This window comes from Gossypium hirsutum, chromosome D09, assembly GCF_007990345.1.
Source record: "Gossypium hirsutum isolate 1008001.06 chromosome D09, Gossypium_hirsutum_v2.1, whole genome shotgun sequence".
Classification (NCBI taxonomy): domain Eukaryota; kingdom Viridiplantae; phylum Streptophyta; class Magnoliopsida; order Malvales; family Malvaceae; genus Gossypium; species Gossypium hirsutum.
Genome location: NC_053445.1, coordinates 19062789 through 19084452, shown reverse-complemented (window position 1 = coordinate 19084452; position 21664 = coordinate 19062789). Strand labels below are relative to the sequence as shown.

Sequence of the window (21664 nt, the reverse complement as noted above, 5' to 3'; positions counted from 1 at the left end):
TTGTGATTTACCAATCTGGTTTGCAACGTATAATTGCCCTACCAGAGGCTACGCAACCATTTTTATCTATCGTAATCTACTAGTTGAATGTACATTCCATTGAAGGAAACATCATGAATATATTTTCCTTAATCATCATTTCCATGATTCAATTCATATCATTTCTGCCAGAGCAGAAGGTAGTGGTTTAAACATAGAGTTCCTACTCTTTAACATAGACAAACCAAAACCAGGCTAATGACTCCGAGCAATCACCTTTCATATATAGATATCTTATCTTAATCAAAGTATAAAAAGGGACATAACACACATGCAAGTAAGAAGGAACTCACCAGAAGGTGCAACAAGTCTAAATAGTAGGACCTTTACCTTTATCATAGGAACCTTCAAGAGTGGCTTGAGCTATAATATACATACTTAAACTTATCATATTGTTGTACCAAAAACTAAACATGCTTGCAAGAAACATCATCATGAAACCCAAAATCAGGAAGCTTCCTTCCTGACATAGAAATCTGACACTAAAGCATGCAGCGCTAAGATCACGTAAATAACCAATAAAATAACCTAGAGTTCATCAATAGTTACCAGAGTACTAAAACAATAAAAGAGTTGGTTGAGTACGATGAACCCAACTTCAAGTAGGTTTCTGGTTTGAAGTTTCAAAGAGAGTGAGAGTAGAGAAAAATCTATAAGGAAAATGGATGCTAAGAAGTATTGCGTGTGAATATGATATGCAAATTGTGCAAGTATAAATGTCGAATCAAGTAATAAAGTGATGAGTGAGATAGTCTCCACTAGGATTGGATAGGTGTAAATTGGTCAATTTTTTATACTAAAGTGTGATTAATGCTATGGCAAACCAATAATAAGAATACAGTGGCAATTGAGAGGAGATGATGTATAAAATGTGCAAAATGAATAAGCAAGCAATTAAGAAGGTTGTGACAAAGACACTACAACAAACAATAGAGGGGATACGATGATAATTGAGTAAGCTATGATTACTAAAGAATCTACCTTTACTAACCTCTAATGCTTCAGCAAAATCTTAATCATTCTACTACTCAGAATGGTTTTACTGTGGTTTGCTTCTTTCGAGAGCAAGACCTAAGGTTACCTCACTTAGGGTACTATATGTCTATAAGCCTTGAGTTTGGTTCCCAATACCGTTTCTTCTTCCTTCTGTTTAAAATATTACTCTATGTCTAGAGACTACTATGGGTAATTAATTTAACACTCGCTCATATTATTCAACTTTGACCTAAGTAACCTAACTTTATCAAACTTGGGTTATTTTTTATATACTTGCTGCACATTCGTCAATGCAATGCATGCATGCAATCCTGAAAGACCATTGAATGAAACAGTAGATTAATCCAGATCTAAACTTCATCTATTAATAGAAATAACGGTTTCATCAAAGTAATCCCAATCCTAAGAGATTTAGCTCATGGGTTGGCAAATAAAATTCAAGTTTAACACAACAACAAACATTTTCTTCATCAATTAAGCTCATGAAGAAACAAGATAATGAATATAGGAAGAATTCCTGGATGATATCTTTTGCCTATCCAGCTCTCAACAGAGGTGGTGCAATGTCTTACGGTGGCCAATGATGATTGTCTTCTTCTTCCACCTTTTTCTATGGCCTTGTTCTTAGCCGCTTCCCTCTATTGTCCCCACACTACTGTCCTTTTTTTGTTACTTTTATATATCTTCCTTCTAGGGTAGGTCCATTAGCCCATAATCCTTTATCTCTTTTTCAAGTGGATTAATCTAGTACAAGTACAACTAGGGCTAAAAACGATACGCATTGAGTGCTGACTAAGCATCTTCCAAGCATTGTCATATTATATGTGTTGGCAAACTATCCAAAATTTGTCACGGCAAACCTTCAATCCTTTACTCCTTTTCCTACATTTTGCACCTTCAAATCAACCACCAAGCAAGTCTTCCCCATAGGCAATTAAAACCAACATGTAATAAAACTTAAGTACAATTCAAGCTTTTTAATGCGATGTTCTAAAAGTACCAATGTAATATCCTAAAATGCAACTAAACTCGCCTAAGTATAGGCAATTAACTATGCCTAATGGCATGAAATATAACTCTTTTCAAGAGTTATCATACCCTCAAGCAAAGTATTTATGAATGTATGAATGCAAGAATTGCCACAGCTATATAACCATTTTTGTTTTGCCAAACCATATAAAGAAAAAATTTTACTTGAGTTCTCAACAATCTTCTATGTCTAAAAATTTGTTCAATTTTCATAAGTTTTTTAGAAAAGGTAGTGCAGAAAAAATTTCCTTAAAAATAAAGATCCTACATACTCCTGTATGTAATTTTACTAAAGCAAATACCTCTTACTTTACTTGGTCCATCTTTTACCTAAACTCAGTTTTCTTTTTAACCATGGCACCGTATCTACTAGAATACATACATATCTATTTATTATATTAATATTTATATATATTTTAGAATACTAGGGGATTCAGCTTGTCACATGGTTATTTGACTTGACAATCACAGTGGAGCATACACTGGATTATCGAGTGTTTAATCATGTCACAAGTGGAATGGAATTCACTCATGAAGCTAAGGCTTTTGACTTAGAAAATGGATGGAGCAAACAACTACCACCTTGGCTACTCAGCTTATTACTACAATGGAGTGCCCCTAAACTTCTTTTTCGTTATTACACACTTTGTCTAAACTTGCTATTTCTAATCAACAACACAATGGAGCAAACAAAGTGCTGTTGACTTGTAATAGCTCGTTTTCAGTAAAATCAAAATAGTGGTGTTGGGACCACAAATCTGATGAGTAAGTAATTATTTTATTATTATTATAAAGCCCACGGTATGTTAGTAACGTTGTATAAAATTTTTGTTAAGAAATTTTGATGTTTGCATGCTTAATTAAACAAAAAGGACTAAATCGTAAAAGGTGTAAAAGTGAAGTTCTATTAGCTAAACGTGTTAAATTGCTATGAATTTTTAATATGAGTGACTTAAATGGTAATTAAACGATTTGATTTGTTAGTGGACTTTTATGGATACTAAATAGGTGATTTTAAGGTTAATAATAAAGGTTAAATAAGTAATTTAGTAAATAAGGATAAAAACATAAAAATAAAAGAAAGAAAAAAAAGGATATCATCTTTTTAATCTTGTCTTCTTCAACCAAAACTATCAAACACCATAGCTAGGGTTTGGTCACTTCCTTTTTGATTGCATGAAAAGTATTTTGATCCCATTTTTAATGATTTTCATGTTTTTGAAGTCTTTGTAGCTTACTCTAACTAGCCTAGGGACTAATTTGTAAAAAAATTAAAGGTTTAAGGTTTTTCCATGAATGTCCTTACATGATTTATGAAGTTTGATGAAAGATTATGAGTCATTGTTAAATAAACAACTTTTGTAAAGTGATTTTTGATGAAATTATCATTTAGGGACTTATTTGTAAAACTAATAAAATACTATGATAAATTTGTGAAATGATGGTTTGTGTGGGTTGGTATGAGTCTCTTAGAAAATCGGCTAGCATGATGTGTAGATGAAATTGCATGAATTTCAATTTACGAGCTTGAGGACTAAATTGTAAAAGGTTAAAATAATAGGGGCAAAATTGTAATTTTTAAAAAATATAGATTATGGATTGAATTGAATTTTTGAGATTGATTGAAACACTTAATTGAATATAATAGTTTAGTTCGATCAAGATAAATCTCAATCGGATCTAAACCAAGGAAAGGTGAAAATCACAGATTAGCTCGATTGTACTCTTACACTCTAGTTGTCAAGGAAAGTCCATTGTATCTCAATATATAATTGAATTTCTATTTGTATATTTTACATTATAATTACGAAATTAAACACTTATAATTGATTATTCCTTGTTTGCACTTTGGTACCCCTGAATTGCACATGCATGCCCCCGTTTGTACTTCAGTACCCCTGAATTGCAGATACGTGCCCCTATTTTTACTTTTGTACCCCTGAATTGCACATACGTGCCCCTGTCTGTACTTTAGTACCCCTGAATTACACATATGTGCCCCTGTTTACAGCTCGATAACTTCAAATCGAGTAAAATATGAGTTGTATTAAATTGTTGTTAAGTTAAAAGATATGCTATGTTCTTACTAAGTGCTATAAGCTTATATGTTTTTTTGTTTATTGTTTTGTAGACTGTTATTGCTGACTTGTGGACGGATCGTATCTACGGCTCACACTATCCTTCAATGTTGGTAGTTCTTCTGTCCCTAGGGTCATGGCATGTATATATGGCTTTATAGGTAACAATGGTACATTATGGAAAATACTAAACTAAGTTGTTAGATATATTACTAACACTGAAAATAGGTATCTTTTTTGTTTCGTTAGAATGCTTTGAAAGTAAACACTTGTTGTTGTTTTTTGGCTTGTAGGTGACTTAGGTTACTATGCTTTAAATGGTTTTAATTATGGTATGGTTTGAGATGATATTACACTAGATGTATATGTTAGAATTATGGTCAATTATGCATAAGTTTTGGTATGTTTACTTGTTGTGATTGAAGTGCCTTTTGGCATATTGGTTGGATGTATTTTTTGCCTATTGAATTGGTATTATTATGCATGTTTTGGTATGTTTTGATGCTTTGATTATATTTGCATATTGCTTGTAGGTACATGCTTGAATGGGTGAAAAAAATGGCTTGATTTTTTCCAATTTCTTATCTATACGGCTTAAGACACGGGGGTGTGTCACGACCGTGTGTTCCCTGTAGGTTTTTAAGGTTACAAGTTAGGTAGTGACACAGTCTAGCACACAACCTGGCACATGGGCATGTATGGCCATTTCGAGAGTATGCCCAAAGATCAATCATGAGATGGTTGTAATAACATACTTGATTTATCATGTTTATTAATATAAGGCGTTACCATTATTATTTCAGTTTCTTTTCTGTGTGTATAAATAAACTGTTTTCTAATAATGTCCTAAGAATAATATGATTATTCTTAAAAGATCCTTAGTCAAGTATTATTTTTGGATAGGACAACAATAATGCATTAAGACTAACATGTAGTTGATTGATGATAAAAAGTTATCATTGCTATGGAATATCAGAATCGATGCATGAATATGTGTGTTAGAGAACAACATATTGGACTGACCCATTATGAGTATGTTTCTTGGATTATTATGTAATTGTCACGACATTACTCATAGTGATTAATATGTATATGATCCTCAGACTTGAGATCATCATAATCCCAACATCGTGAGTAGTATATTTTGATACAGTCAAACGTACACCGTAACTGGTTGTTCTATAAAGGCTGGTGTTGGATATACCACAATCGATGTAGAGGGATATGGTTGGTCGATATAGAATAAGTCCCTCCTACATAATGAGAGTAATATCTTAGGCCACTTGATTAAGTGAGACTAGAAATGCATGGCCATGCTCAAATAAGTTGATATGAGATGTCATACTTATTTGTATATCGTAGTCTGCTTAAAATATCAAGGAACATGGAATGGACTATACAAGTGTGACTATTCCATGACTTGTGTCCAATCCAGAGATAAAGGACTTAAGGATTATTGCATAAAAGGTTAATCATAAAAGGTTATGTCGAATCATGATCTCTTGTGACTTAGGTAGCAATGATGCATTGCTAGATGCCACTCATTGTTTGTAACATTGGAATCGTTCTAGTATTACTGCTAACGTTACAAGAACCTACAGGGTCACACCCTATAGTTAAAATGAACGGAATAAACCATAGTTGGTATTGTTTTTAGGTGTCACTTGAATTAAATTAATTATAGAATTAATTTAATTCGATTTCTAACACATTATGTACAAGGTTGTTGTACACATAATGAGGTTAGCATATGAATTCAAATAAATATATGGTTTACCGAAATTATATTATAATTAATGTATTTATAATTTTCGGTTTAAAAATTTATTATATTTATTTTAATTCATAAATAAAAACCCTAAATAATAAATAATAAGGATATAAGTATCCCGTTTTTCTTTGTTTCTGGTCTAGCAGCCGTCAAAGAAAATTCACTCTCAAAACTGTTTTGGGGATTTCTTTCGTTCGTAGTCAACTGGGTGGATCACGTAGAGGTCGGAGTCTTGATAGATTGCGGCTTAGTTCGACTGTAGATCAGACTACACGTTGTTGAGAAGCTGTTGTGTACTCAGAACAGCATTAGATAATTTTGTAACCCTTTTCACCCCGATTCGTTCCTCACACATGGATCCGTGGTTAGGGTCGTCGATTATTAAATTTTTTCGCTGTGTCGTAGGGGTGCCGGTGATCCAACAGTTAGGTAGTGACACAGTCTAGCACACAGCCTGACACATGGGCATGTATGGCCATTTCGAGAGTAACACGGCTTGACACACAGGCGTGTGGCTTGGCCATGTGGCCCAAGTCAGAGAGTTACACGGGCACAAAAATGGGCTGGGACATGGCCGTTTGTCCCTATTTTGAGTGCTACACGACTTAAGACATGGGTGTGTGTCTCAACCGTTGAGTCAGACAACTTGGCCACACAGCCGTGTGTTTAGAACATTTTGTAGGAAGCTCATAATATTAGCTTATCTATTCATCCTGGTAGCAATAAAATGTACAGTGATTTGAAACAGATGTACTGGTGGCCAAGTATGAAACAAGAGATCTTTGAGTTTGTATCGAGATATTTAGTCCGTCAGCAAGTTAAAGCCGAACATCAAGTACATTCAGGTTTATTACAACCAGTGATGATTCTAGAGTGAAAGTGGGAACGTGTCATGATGGATTTCGTGTCGAGATTTCCTTTGTCTTCGAGAAAGAAAGATGCAATTTGGGTCATTATTGATCGACTAATGAAATCTGCACATTTCATTTCAGCGCGTACGGATTATTCACTTGAGAGACTAGCAAAGTTATATGTTGCTGAGATTGTCAGATTGCACGAGGTGCTAGTTTCTATTATTTCGGATAGTGATCCGCGGTTTACATCTTGATTCTAGAGTAAGTTACATAAGGCTCTAGGTACTCATTTGCATTTTAGTACCGCGTTTCATCTTTAAACTGATGGTCGATCCGAGCGAGTGATTCAGATACTCGAAGATACGCTTCGATGCTGTGTTTTAAAGTTTGAAGGTAACTGGGAGAGATTTCTACCGTTGGTTGAATTTGTGTATAACAACAATTATCAGTCGCGCATAAAGATGGCACCGTACGAAGCTTTATATGGTCTAAAGTGTCAAACTCCATTGTATTGTACTAAGCTCAGTGACAAAAAGCTTCACGAGGATGATTTGATACGAGAGACCGAAGAAAAGGTTAAAGTGATTCAAGACAGTTTAAAAGTAGCTTTAGATCGACAGAAAACCTATGAGGATTTAAAAAGAAAAGGTATAGAATTTCAAGTCAGCAACAAAGTGTTCTTCAAATTATCACCCTAGAAAAAAGTTTTTGATTCGGTCGTAAAGGAAAGCTAAGCCTATGATTTATCAGGTCGTATGAGATCATTGAAAGAATTGGGCTTGTAGCTTACAGATTAGCTTTATCGTCAAAGTTAGAAAAGATCCACAATGTTTTTCACGTATCGATGTTACAACATTATCGATTAGACCCTTCACACGTGATTTCACCAGTTCACGTTGAGATTCAGTCTGATATGATGAACAGTGAAGAACCGATCAGAATTCTAGCTCGAGAGGTTAAAGAAATTGAGAAACAAAAACATAACTTTAGCAAAAGTTCGTTGGCAATGTCACAATATAGAAGAGGCCACCTGGGAACCGGAATAAGCTATGAAAGTACAATACCCAAACCTCTTTTTTGGTAAGATTTTCGTGGACGAAAATTTTTTTAAAGGGGAGAGTTGTAACAACACATTTTTAATAAAATCAGAATGGTGGTTTCGGGACCACAAATCTAACGAGTAAATAATTATTTTATTATTATTTTAATGCCTACGGTATGTTAGTAACGTCGTATAAAATTTTCGTTAAGAAATTTTGATGTTTGCATGCTTAATTAAACAAAAAGGACTAAATCGTAAAAGGTGTAAAAGTGAAGTTCTATTAACTAAACGTGTTAAATTACTATGAATTTTTAATATGAGTGACTTAAATGGTAATTAAACCATTTGATTTGTTAGTGGACTTTTATGGACACTAAATAGGTGATTTTAAGGTTAGTAATAAAGGTTAAATAAGTAATTTAGTAAATAAGGTTTAAAACATAAAAAGAAAAAAAAAGGGATATCATCTTCCTAATCTTGTCTTCTTCAACCTAAACTATCAAACACCATAATTAGGGTTTGGTTACTTCCTTTTTGATTACATGGTAAGTATTTTGATCCTATATTTAATGATTTTCATGTTTTTGAAGTCTTTGTAGCTTAATCTAGCTAGCCTAGGGACTAATTTGCAAAATTTTTAAAGGTTTAAGATTTTTCCATGAATTTTCTTGCATGATTTATGAAGTTTGATGAAAGATTATGAGTCCTTGTTGTTAAATAAACAACTTCTGTAAAGTGATTTTTGATGAAATTATCATTTAGGGACTTATTTGTACAAGTAATAAAATATTATGATAAATTTGTGAAATGATAGTTTGTGTGCATTGGTATGAGTCTCTAGGAAAATCGGCTAGCATGATGTGTAGTTGAAATTGCATGAATTTTAATTTACGTGCTTAAAGACTAAATTATAAAAAGGTTAAAATGTTAGGGGAAAATTGTAATTTTGTATAAATATAAATGATGGATTGAATTTAATGTTTAAGATTGATTGAAACACTTAATTGAATATAATTATTTATTGAGATCAAGATAAATCTCAACCAGATCTAAACTGAGGAAAGGTGAAAATCACAGATTAGCTCGATCATACTGTTACGCTCTAGTTGTCAAGGTAAATTCATAGTATTTCAATATGTAATTGAATTTATATTTGCATATGTTATATTATAATTATGAAATTAAAGACTTATAATTGATTATACCCCTCCCCCTAAATTACACATACTTGCCCCTGTTTGTACTTCAGTACCTCTGAATTGTACATACATGGCCCTGTTTGTACTTCGGTACTCCTAAATTACACATACGTGCCCTTGTTTGTACTTCAATACCCATGAATTGCACATACGTGCCCTTGCTTGTACTTTGGTACCCTAGAATTGCACAAATGTGCCCTTGTTTACAGTCCGGTAACTTCAAATCGAGTAAAATATGAGTTGTATTAAATTGTTGTTAAGTTAAAAGATATTCTATTTTCTTACTAAGCTCTATAAGCTTATATGTTTTAGTGTATTATTTTGTAGATTGTTATTGCTGACTTATGGAAGGATCGAATCTACGACTCACAGTATCTTTCGATGTTGGTAGTTTTTGTGTCCCTAGGGTCGTGGCATGTATATGTGGCTGTACAGGTTATAATGGTACATTATGGCAAAATACTAAACTAAGTTGTTAGGTATATTACTAAGATATTAAATAGGTATGTTTTTGTTTTGGTTAGAATGGTTTTAAAGTAAACACTTATGGCTTGTTTTGGGTTGCAGGTGACTTAAGTTACTATGTTTTATATGGTCTTAATTATGTTATGCTTTGAGATGATATTACACTAGATGTATATGTTAGAGTTATGGTCAATTATGCATAAGTTTTGCTAAGTTTACTTGTTATGATTGACGTGTCTTTTGGCATATTGGTTGGATGTATTTTTGGCTTATTGAATTGGTCTTATTATGCATGTTTTGGTATGTTTTGATGCTTTGATTATATGTGCATATTTCTTGTAGATACATACTTGAATAGGTGAAAGAAATGGCTTGATTTTTGCCAATTTCTTATCCATGTGGCCTAAGACATAGGCGTGTGTCTCAGCCAAGTATGACACACAGCGATTTCAAATGACCATGTGCCCCGTGTAGGTTTTTAAGGTTGCAAGTCAAGCCCTAGAGCACGGCCTGGCACATAGACATGTAAGGCCATTTCGAGAGTTACACGGCCGGGCACACGAGCATGTCACTTGGTCGTGTGACTATAGTCAGAGAGTTACACGGGCACGGAAACGGGCTGGGACACGACCGTGTGTCCTTAGTTCGAGTGTTACACGGCCTGAGACACAGGCGTGTGTCTTATCCGCGTGACCCCTGTGGTTTGAATTTTTCTCACTTTTTTCTTAATGTTTCAAATGTTTCTGATTTAGTCCCGATTCGTTTCTAAAATGTTTCTAAGGCCTCGAGGGCTCGATTAAGGGACGATATACATGTATTTGAATGGATTATGCTATGTTTATATTAATTTTTGGAAATATATGTTTTATGTTGCTTTTATACGGTAATGTTCTGTAACCTGATTTCGGTGACAGATACGAGTTAGGGGTGTTACATGACCTATTCGGCAATTCAAAGGATTGGAGTCTTTTATGGCATTTCTTTGATTTTTCTTAAGCTTTGTCATTTTATTTATTATTGAGTATTGCCATTTTATTGAGCTTAGCTTCAATAATTTCTAACTTTTTTTAAAAGAACTTACTATAGACCAATTGTAATTGAAGTTAGGACATCTCATGCTTAGGGATTGATTCTCAGGAAAACTATCCTAAGCTAAATTCGCCTAATCCACTGTCACATATTCTAGATTTATTGAAGAATTAATCTCCTAATTGAACATCATAGACAAAAATTACACTCCTAAAAATCTAAACAATCCTTGGCAATTACGAGTGTCATGGCAAAAATGAACATGCTCAACTAAATATCTAATGCATCCTAAATGCTCAACACGCCCCCAAACCTAAGGGATGCATTGTCCTCAATGCATGCATAGGCATGAATCATGAATGAAATAATATATTATGCCATGGCAAAAATATGGATTTTATGATGCAATAAAGGGAAAAGAACTCCCCTCGCCAGGAGCTTAATTATCGTTGCTTCAATTTCGAATGGTGGACTTACATGCGAAATGCTTGTAATGCATTTTCCTTTTTAGTGATTGGAGTGGAACGTTTTCCTCTTCATTGTCAGACTTGGTTATCTCATCAGTGATTTGATTGATTTTGTGGTCTTCTTCAGTAATTACTTCTGTAGATGTAGGTGGGATAGCTGCAGTACTATCCTCCAGTGGTGTCGGTGTAGGGGTTACTTTTTTAGTCCCCTCGTCATTGGTCTTTATGTGGAATGTTTCAATCTTTTCTGCATCTTCTTCAGGTGATTTGGTTTCTTTATCTTCAGCAGCAGCGTTGGTGATTCTTGGCTCTGCTTCGGCCATCACTTCTTTGACAGATGCCTGTAATTCCTTAAGAAATTCAGGGAATGCAAGCATGGGCTTGGTGAAGTTCTTCTGAAGGCATCTCTTTAGAGCAGCATCTCTCTTCTCCACATAGGCCCAGAAAATGGCCATTCTTTCTTGCGCCTTTGCCAAGTTTGCAGCAATTCGAAGTTGTTGAGTCTTAAAGAGATGTAGTTGTTTCTATAACCTCTCAAATGAGCTGAGCACCTACTGATCAAATAGACTATTGGAAGTAGAAGTGGTTGCTATGGCAAACGTTGGTGTAGAGGATGTAGAACCTGAGCCAGGTGGTTGTTGCTACGGCAAGGCCTCCCTAGATATCTTGGCTATAATAACCCTTATGATTGCCCCCTTTTTTGTGGTTACATCATTACTGGGCTGGACTTGGACATTGACACGCTAGCAAATTGCAGTGATTAGGGATGGAAAGTTGAGACTCCCTGTATTTTTCAATGCACAATAGTGGACTTCATTGAAGATTATTTTTCCCATATTAATCCTTCTTCCCATTATTATGGAGTGGAGCAACAACATCCACTCTTTAGAAACGGTAAAGTTATGGTTAGAAGGGATTAATCGCGTATTTAAGAAATGATACCAAACTCTGCCACTGGGCTTTAAGGATGCTCTTTCAACTATGTAACAATCTTGCCTAGTTATCATCCATGAGTTCCCTCAACACAAAGGTCTTGCAGGACCTGATTCAACCCATCAAAGGTGACGGTTGCAGCGAATTGAGAATGCTCAACTTGTACATCGAAGAGCCCATATTGAGCATTGATGCTATCCTCATCAAACAAAATTAGCGCTCTTTGAACATATACGAAAGAGTTATTCGGTAATGTGATATAAGCGTAAAACTCACGAACAAGCCTAGTCAAAACATCCTCAAGATGCAAGCAAAAGTTTTAGCAACCATGTTTTTCTACCAGAGACAAGATGGAGATGTCATAACTCATAAAAGGTTCATCTTTGAAAAGAAAGCCTTTTTCGAGGAAAAATAGTCTCTTGGATATATTGTTCTTATATGTCTCCTCTGTTGCAGCATTGAAGAACGTTCATGGTGGTACAACAACTATTTGGGGGGTAATTTGTCTAGCCATTGTTATGGGTTAGGGACAATGTCGATTTATAAGAGAAAGGGAAAAAATTGTAGTTGTTGAAGAGGCACAAGTAGTTTTGAGAGATAAAAGAGTTAGGGTAACTATGAGGAAAAAGGATGGGGTTAGGGTAAAGGTAGAAGTAACAACGACCATGTAAGTGTTAATTGATGTGTGACGTGGGTGATAGGATAGGCGGTAATTATGACCTGACGTGGGTGTGATGGGAATTGGAGGGAAATTGAAAAAGAATAAAGGCCTAATGTTTTAGGAACAATTTTTGTTGGGTCAACTTGGTATGTAGAGAGCACAACCCCCTACTACCATTAAGGAAATAGAAATACATACTTCCACTGCAAAGTAAACAAAAATTATTAAACAAATTAAATGAGAGATCTAGGAGAAATTTAAATACAACAAAAATAAACAAAATTATCGAGATGCTGAGGTTAAACATCTCGGAGGTCAATGGACTATTTGTCTCGATTTGGTCATTACCTTTAACTGTGACCCCCGTTTTCATATCCTTGACATCAACAACTTCATAAGAGTATACTTGGGTTACTTCGAAGGGACCTGACAATCGGGATTTTAGTTTGCCATGAAACAACTTTAACCTTGAGTTGAATAACAGCACCTGTTGTCCTGGTTCAACTTGTCATGGCATAATCCCCTATCATGCCAACGATTGGTCTTCTCCTTGTATAATTTAGTATCCTCATATGTTTGTGCCCTCAATTCTTCCATTTCATTTAACTCTAGTAATCTTCTATTACTGACAGCTTTCCAATCCATGTTCAATTGTTTCACACCCCAATATGCCCTATGCTCTAACTCAGCCGACAAATGGCAAGGTTTTCCTTAGACAAGCTTGAATGGTGACATTTCTAAAGGAGATTTATAAGGAGTGCGATACACCCATAACGTTTTGTCCAATCTTAAGGACTAGTCCTTATGATTTGGGTTAACAACTTTCTCTAAATTTTGATTAATTTCTCTGTTGGATTTCAACTTCCCAATTCGTTTGTGGATGATATGTCATGGCAATATTTTTTGTACACCATACCATTGTAAAGAATTAGCAACTAACTTGCAATCAAAGTGAGATCCCTCATCACTGATAATGGCTCAAGGTGTACCAAATCTTGTAAAGATGTTCTTGTGCAAAAAATTCAGCACGGACTTGGCGTCATTTGTAGGTAAAGCTTTGGCTTCTATCCATTTGGAGACATAACCAACTGCCACCAGTATGTATAAATTGTCGAACGAGGTTGGAAATGAACCCATAAAGTTATCCCCTACTAGAATGATGGAAATGTTCAAGTGTACACAATCACAACAAGTAATAAAGTGACAAATAAAATGTCAAGTTATAGTACCCATAGGGACTGTGTAAGAAAATATTTATGAAATGCAATTAAAAACACTTTGGTGAAGGAAAATCTTTTTTTTTTTTGAAGAAAAGGGTTTTAATAAAACTAGATTTCAACTAAGAAAATTAACTAAGAAAACTAAACGGTAAAAATTCCAAAGCACGATTTTTGAAAAATAAGGTTAATCAATATGAAATAATTGTGTTAGATTAGTTACATTTCTTAAATTATTACTAAAACAATGTTCATGTTATTATGAATAAATTCACAGCAACTTGGTAATTTGTTAACAATAGCACATACTGTAACAACCCATTTTTTGTGAAATCGGAACAGTGGTTTCAAGACCACAAATATGACGTATAAATATTTATTTTATTATTATTTTAAGGTTTATGGTATGTTAGCAGTGTCGTATAAAATTTAATTAAGAAATTTTCTCATTTGCATGCTTAATTTCATGAAAAGGACTAAATCATAAAAGGTGCAAAAGTGGAGTTCTAGTAGCTAAAGGTATTAAATAGGTATAGAACTTTAATGTAAGAGTACTTAGGTGGTAATTAGATCATTTAAGTCATAGTGGACATTTATGGTTTAGTTTTATTGAAATTATTAATGTTTTAAAAAGATAAAATAGTAAATAGGTAATTAAAGTTAAATTAACTAAAAGAAAATGTGTCCATCTTCTTCATTTTTTCTTTCACTCAACCGAATTCACCATTGAAGATTTAGCTAAGGTTTGGCCAAGCTCTTCCATTGCATGTGAGTGTAATCTTGCCTCGTTTCTACTAATTTTTATGTTTTTGGGATTGTTGTAGCTTAATTTAGCTAGCCCAAGGACTAATTTGCAAAGGTCTTAAAGGATTAGGGTTTTTTCATGAACATGTTTGCATGGTTTATGAAGTTTGATGAAATATTATGAGTCCTTGTTGATAAATAGACAAGTTTTGTAAAGTGATTTTTGATAAAAATGTCAATTAGAGACTTATTTGTAAAAATGGTAAAAGTACATGGTAAAATTATGAAATAATGATTTGTATGAGTTGATATGTGTTCATAATAAATTCGGCTAGCATAGGTTAAGGATGAAATTGCATGAATTTTAACTTACGAGCTTAAGGACTAAATTGTAAAGAAGTTAAATTACTAGTGGAAAAATTATAATTTTGCAAAAGAATTCTGGATAAAATTGAATAGTATGTATATTAAATAGATTAAATTTTCTTATTTAGAACAAGATTCATATGGATTTAGATTGGGGTAAAGCTAAAGCTTCGGATTAGTTGACTTTGTTTCTATGCCTTAATCGTCAAGGTAAGTTCGCATGATTAAATACCGCTTTATGGTTATTATAAATGAAATGTTAATATGTTAAATGATATGTAAATTGAATCGTTAAAATCCAACGATGCCATGATGTCTATTGAGGCCTGTTTGAACCTTAGGAGTTTGTAGGATACAAATGACATGTCATTAGGTTTTCCATGTTTCGGGTGCTGGTCTTGAATGTCCTACCAATGGCTGAGGTCTTGTATCTGTTGCGAAAACTCCATAGCTCATGTGAGCAGCATTGTGTAGCTTACATGCCGACCTACAGCTCGTGTGAGCAGACCCATTTCACAACTTATGTAGCAATGATGTAAAGGAAAGGTTACAGTTATATGTTTAGCACACTTTGTGTGAACTATTCTAAACGGTTCAACGGGCATGAAAAGGAAAGAAAATGGTAAGTGTTCAATATGTGCCATGATATGCATTTATGAAAAGAATTGAAATGGTGAGTACATTGGAAGTATGTTATGTTAAGGAAAATGATGAATTCAAATGAATTATGTTCATGTATTAAGCTATATTAAGTTCATGTGAATCATGTTTGAATATGCTAACATGTGTTGTTGTTGGTGCTTAGGCTTGTGCCAAGCTTGTGGTTGAATTTTATAGTGTTTGTTCTTAATGTTTATTAATGAAATTGCAAGTTATGTTTAATGTTTTACAAACTTAATAAGCATTAAGTGCTTACGTAGTTTTCTTTCCTGTGATAGATACACGGCCTAGCATACGGGCGTGTGAGACCATTTTGAGAGTTACATGGCTTGGCACACGGGCGTGTGGCTTGGCTGTGTGACCCAAGTCGGAGAGTTACAAGGGCACGGACACGGCCGTATGTCCCTATTTTGAATGTTACACGGCTTGAGACACGAGCGTGTGTCTCAGCCGTGTGACCCTTACAACCCAATTTTTCTAACTTTTCCCTCAATGTTTCAAATGTTTCTGATTTAGTCTCGAATTGTTTCTAAAGTGTTTTTAAGGCCCCGAGGGCTCATATAAGGTACAATATGGAAATATTTAATTTCTAGTTATTTTAATGTCTTCGGTATAGGTTTTGGTAAATGTTTCTAATTTCCACAATTATAATGCAAGTATAACATAATCATGGTTTTACTTAATCAAACAATTTACCAAGACCTATAACAACACAAACATGATTTTAATAACTAAAGTAGACGGAATGCAATCAAGCTAACAAGAATTAAATTTAATGTAACAACCCCTTTTTAGTGAAATCAGAACAGTGGCTTCGGGACCACAAATTCGATGTGGAAATATTTAATTTCTTATTATTTTAATGTCTTTGGTATATTAGTAGTGTCATGTAAAAATTTTGTTAAGAAATTTTGACATTTGCATGCTTAATTTCATGAAAAGGACTACATCGTAAAAGGTGAAAAAGTGTAGTTCTAGTAGCTAAAGGTGTTTAATGGCTATCGAACTTTAATGTAAGAGGGCTTAGATGGTAATTAGACCATTTATGATGATAGTGGAATGTGATGAATTGGTTTTATAATAATAATGAATGTTTTTAAAGGTTCATTAGGTAAATGAGTAAATAAGGTAAAATTAAATAAAACAAATCATAAAAGCTATCATCTTCCTCCCATTTTCTTTATGTTAGCCGAATTTCACCCTTAGAGAAAGAGAGAATTTCGTTCAAGCTATTCCGTCGCATGTAAGTGAATTTTGAGTTCGTTTTTAATGATTTCAATGTTTTTGAAGTTGTTGTAGCTTAATCTAGCTAGCCAGGGGACTAATTTTCAAAATTGTTAAAGGTTTAGGGTTTTTTCATGAATGTTCTTTCACAACTTATGAAGTTTGATAAAATATTATGAATCCTTATTGTTAAATAAACAACTTTTGAAAAGTGATTTTTGATGAAATTATCAATTAGGGACTTATTAGTAGAAGTAGTAAAATGTTATCGTAAAATTGTGAATTGTTGATTTGTATGAGGTTGTATAAGTCCCTAGGTATTTCGGCTAGCATGAAATGTGGATGAATTTGCATAAATTTTAATTTAGGAGCTGAAAAACTAAATTGTAAAGAAGTTAAAATATTAGGGGCAAAAATATAAATTTGCAAAAGTATGAATTTTGGACTAAATTGATTAGTATGTGTATTAAATAGATTGAATTTTCTTATTTACATCAAGATAAACCTCGTACGGATCAAGATCGAGCAAAAGATAAAGCCTCAGATTAGTGACTCTATTTCGACGTCTTTGTAATCAAGGTAAGTTCGTATGTTTAAATAATGGTGTAATGTTATTTTGATATTTATGCATTATTCTATATATCGTGCAAAGAAATGTTGAGAATACAACAATGTTACGACGATTATCTAGCCCCGTTTGAACCTTAGGAATATATAGGATACAAATGACAAGTCATTAAGGTTACCATGTTTCAGGTGCTAGTCTTGAATGTCCTACCGATGGCTGAGTTCCTGCATTTGTTGCAGATACTCGTCAACTTGTGTGAGCATACCCATTTATGGCTCGAGTGAGCAATGATGTAAAGGAAAAGGAAAGGAATTGTATTGACCATATGTTTAGCATACTTTGTGTGAGTTTCTCGCGTATCCAATATTATTCTAAGTGGTTCAACAGGCATGAAAAGGGAAGGAACGATAAGTGTTCTGATTGACTATATTATGAACCTATGGAAAGGTATGAAATGTTAATGATCAAAGAATGTAAAACTATACTTATGGGAAGTATGAAATCAATTGTACAATGTTCATGAAATCTATCTTACCATGTGGTGATTTTGTTAAGTCATGTTTTAAAGTACTAACTTGTGTTGTTTATGATGCTTAGGCTTATGCCAAGCTTATGTTGGATTGATCCATGTTTAATCTATAAGGTTTTGCATTCAAATGGTAAGCTATGTTCATGATTTACAAACTTACTAAGCATTATATGCTTACATAGTTTTCTTTCCTATGTTTTATAGATTATTGGAAGCTCGATCGGTTTGGAAGCTCGCCGAAGATCTATCACACTATCTAGCGATTATATCGGTAAATTTTGATCTTTTGGTAAAGGTTATAATGGCATGTATAGGTGGACTTGTGTTTAATGATCTAGTTGTTTTGGCATGTATAAGTGTTATTATGGTTGATGTATTTATGGTATTTTGATTCCTTGATGGTTGAATTTAATATGACTAGGTTGATGTATGTTTTGAATGACCATTTTGGTATGTATTGATGTAGTTTCAATGTGGTCAATTGTGGTAAGTTTGGTATGTAAATAAGCTAGATGTGAATGGTTGACGAATGGCCAAATATGCACATGTTTTGGTACGTTTTATGTTTGTGATTGAGGTGCCACATTGGCATATTGGTTGTATGGATTAATAGTATAGTAATTTGGTCATTTTTGTCCATGTTTTGGGTAGGTTTGATGCCTTGGTCATATGTGCAAATGTGATTAGGTTCATGCATAAAATGGGTGAAGGAAATAGCTTGATTTTGACCAATTTCTTGTCCACACGGTCGTGTGTCCCCTATATGTTTCAAAGGTTACAAGTCAGGCAGTTACATGGCCTAGCACATGGGCGTGTGGCTTGGCCGTGTGCCCCTATTTTGATTGCTACACGACCTGACCACACGGCCATGTGACCCCTGCAGTTAGAAATTTTCTAACTTTTTCCTCCATGTTCCAATTCTTTCGGATTTAGTCCCGAGTCATTTCTATAGTGTTTCTAAGGGCTTGAGGGCTCGATTAAGGGACAATGTGCATGTGTATGATTGGATTATGATATGATCACTATTTTGGAAATGAATGTTTTAGGTTACGTTTATACGGTAACGCTCCGTAATCCCTATTTTGACGATGAATATGGGTTAGGGGTGTTACATTTAGTGGTATCAGAGCTACGATTTAGTCGATTCTCAGACTGAACGTAGCATGTACGAGTTGAGAAATACATGCCATTATATAACTTGCGATAGAGTGATAACTCCTGACTTGATTTGAACTATGCTTTCATATAGATAATGTTATCCAACCGAGCCGATTTTGATGAAGCCGAAAGTAACGCACAAGCCTCCGTTCACGGAGTAGTGTCGAGTGGCAGTAGGCCAGTATCTGAGGGCCGGAGATGAGAGAATAAGGAAGCCTTCTTCAAATTCATGAATGAGTGGTTTACTGATTTCAAATGAATGAACCCGATGGCTCAATGACCTCCACCCCACATGTTCCCCAAATGATCCCCATAGTTCCTAAGGGTTTGGAACCAGTACAATTGAGTAAGCCTCCAATCGATAAAATCTGTAAATATGGGGCTGAAGAGTTTAGAACTACGTCTGAAGATGATCCAGAAAGAGCCGAGTTTTGGTTAGAAAATACGATCAGGGTTTTCGATGAGTTATCTTGTACACTTGCAGAGTGCGTGAAATGTGTTGTTTCCTTACTAAAAGACTTAGCCTATAAGTGGTGGAATACCTTGGTTTTAGTTGTGCCGAGAGAGCAAGGGGACTGGGAATTCTTTCAAATTGAGTCTCGTAAGAAATATGTGAGTCAAAGGTTTTGAAGCAAGCGTAGGCAGTGTTAAGAGCAACAAGCCTGAATGTCAACAATATGGACGTCAACACTTTGGTGAGTGTAAGATGAAAGACGAAGCATGTTTTAAATGTGGGTCGTATGAACATTTTATTCGAGATTGCACGGAGAGGTCTAAAAAAGAAAAGGCTCAGACTGTTCAACCGAGCAACATAGTTGAGAGGGGTAAACCGCCACGGAACCCTAGAAATGTGGGTAATAGTCGCAGTGGGACAAAGGGCTCCACTGTGAGATCTGAAGCACAAGTACTAGCTAGAGCTTATTTGATCCGTGCATGAGAGGAAACTCGGCGCCCGATGTTATCACTGGTACATTTTCTATTTTTGATACTGATGTTACTACTTTGGTTGATCTGGGATCAACACATTTGTATGTATGCAAGAATCTAGTGTCAAGTAAGAAATTGTCTTTCGAGTCTACTAAATTTGTAGTTAAAGTAATGAACCCCCTAGGTCAGTTATTATAAAAATCCCAAAAATCCCTTTTATTTATATTTGCGTAATATAACCTATTTCGAGTACTAATTAGATCTTTTGGTGTTTTGGTTAAAATTGATCTAGCACTAGCCTCCCTTGGGTACGATCCTCGGAGTACTCACCTACTCCGTTGTAACTATATTACAACTGGACCCGTATACTTGCGAATACCGCCTCATTTTTATATCTTTTACTGTAGTATTCACACTCTGGATGTTAGTACGTCCGAAGGCAATCAAGTTGTTGGCACCATTGTTGGAGAGGCAACGTCAATAGTTTGATTTTAATTTGTGCACTTCAGTAAGAATAATTAAGAAATTTTTAGGTTATAGATACAATTTTAATTTTGTTTGTTACTAATCTTCTCTTTTTGGGTTTGGTGTATGACTCATTGTACAGGAACACCTATAGAGCCAGTCACAGATCCAGAAAGAATGAGTCGCAGAAATCGTTGACAACAACAACAACAGTAGTAGTATATGTAAGATCCTCCACCACCTGCTGTAGGCAATGTACCACATGAGAATTTGTTGTTTGACAAAGCTAACAACAACAATTTAGGGGACCCACCAATACTGCCACAACTTTCCACAAATTTACACATGACACGTAACGAGAGAACCTTAAGAGATTACGCATTACCAAGTTTGGACATGGTTCAAGAGATCATAATGTGGTCGACTATTACAAATAACAATTTTGAGATCAAATCGACAATGATTTAGGTGATCTAGAATAATCTGTAATTTAGGAGCACCATGATAGAGGATCCGAATAAACATTTAAAATGGTTTCTCCAAATTTGTGATACTTTCAAGTACAACAGGGTCATTGATGATACTATTTGTCTTCGATTGTTCCCTTTTTCTTTGATTGATAATGTCTTTTCATGGCTAGACTCGTAGGCACTAGGATCTATCACGACATGGGACAAACTTGCTGGAAAATTTTTACAGAATTTTTTCCCTATTAGCAAAGCAATTCAACTAAAAAGAGAAATTGTTGTTTTTAGACAAATGGAAAGGGAAAGTTTTCACGAGGCTTGGGAACATTTTAAAATGTTTATCCAAAAATGCCCACACCACAGATTCCTTGAATGGATGCGATTAAAGGTGTTTTATAACGTATTGGATGCAAATGCAAGATCTGGATTAGATAGAGCAGCAGAAGGAGGTCTTATGAATAGAATGTATGAGGATGTGAATAATTGATAGAAAACATGGTGTTGAACTCCTATCAGTGGCTTATTGAATGATTCACATATGGCCAGAAACCAGCTACGATAAAAGCTATCAAAGAAGATGATAACTACCAGCAGTTAGTGGATAGACTTAACCGTATTGAATCTACAAATAATGCACCGCCTGTATATGGAGGAGACAAACATTTCATATCGTCTATTGATTCATTCCAAACACATGTAATTACCATACTTTACAATTTAATCCCTTAAATTCAAATTCAAATTCAATATTTATTTCAAACAATCGTGCCAACACA

At 34.6% G+C, this 21664-nt stretch overlaps 1 non-coding gene across 1 annotated transcript; it reads right to left on the bottom strand.

The window, feature by feature from the left end:
* Positions 1-21147: 21147 nt before the first annotated feature.
* On the bottom strand, positions 21148-21254 carry LOC121221489 (small nucleolar RNA R71). The gene has a single exon (XR_005918881.1). It is a non-coding gene; the product is annotated as a small nucleolar RNA R71 (small nucleolar RNA).
* Positions 21255-21664: the final 410 nt, after the last annotated feature.